This window comes from Penaeus monodon, chromosome 21 (genome assembly GCF_015228065.2).
Source record: "Penaeus monodon isolate SGIC_2016 chromosome 21, NSTDA_Pmon_1, whole genome shotgun sequence".
NCBI lineage: Eukaryota > Metazoa > Arthropoda > Malacostraca > Decapoda > Penaeidae > Penaeus > Penaeus monodon.
Window position 1 is genome coordinate 46079950 of NC_051406.1, and position 528 is coordinate 46080477.

At 33.3% G+C, this 528-nt stretch overlaps 1 protein-coding gene across 1 annotated transcript in view; it reads left to right on the forward strand.

The window, feature by feature from the left end:
* The window catches only part of LOC119586544 (ankyrin repeat and SOCS box protein 15-like), a gene marked incomplete in the record, with an annotated part of 41262 nt that overhangs the window by 20464 nt on the left and 20270 nt on the right, over positions 1-528 (forward strand).

The following is a 528-nucleotide window of genomic DNA, read 5'->3' on the forward strand; positions in this document are numbered from 1 at the left end:
ATGTTTCAAGTTAAAATCAAACAAGTACAATCAACCTTGAAAAAATGTGGTAGTTGATCTATAATCATGTATTTTGTTTTACTAGCACATGCAAATAACTCTTCATTATTTCTGCAAGCCTTCATACCTGATCAGTGGCAACATGAAGAGGCAGCCCTGAGTGATGATCTTCACGATTAACATTAGCGCCAGCATCTAGAAGTTCCTTCACGATATCAATATTATTACTGGTTATAGCTGAAATAACAGAATTGAAGAAATCAGATTTGATTTAATTTTCATTCATAAACACTGGAAGGAAAAATAGGAAAGCTATACTGTTGCCTCTAGATATAAACAGGTAATATAGAGAAAAGATCCTCAGCATTATCTTGTGTTTACCTGTATTTTCCTTCATTCTCTTGTTTACAAATTATTCAGCATGAATCCTTTCCATTACATAGTTATATATAATTACATACAGTTATATGTACTGCAGGCCATAGAAGTTCACCACCCATACAAATGTGGCCCTAACTTGCTTCATTC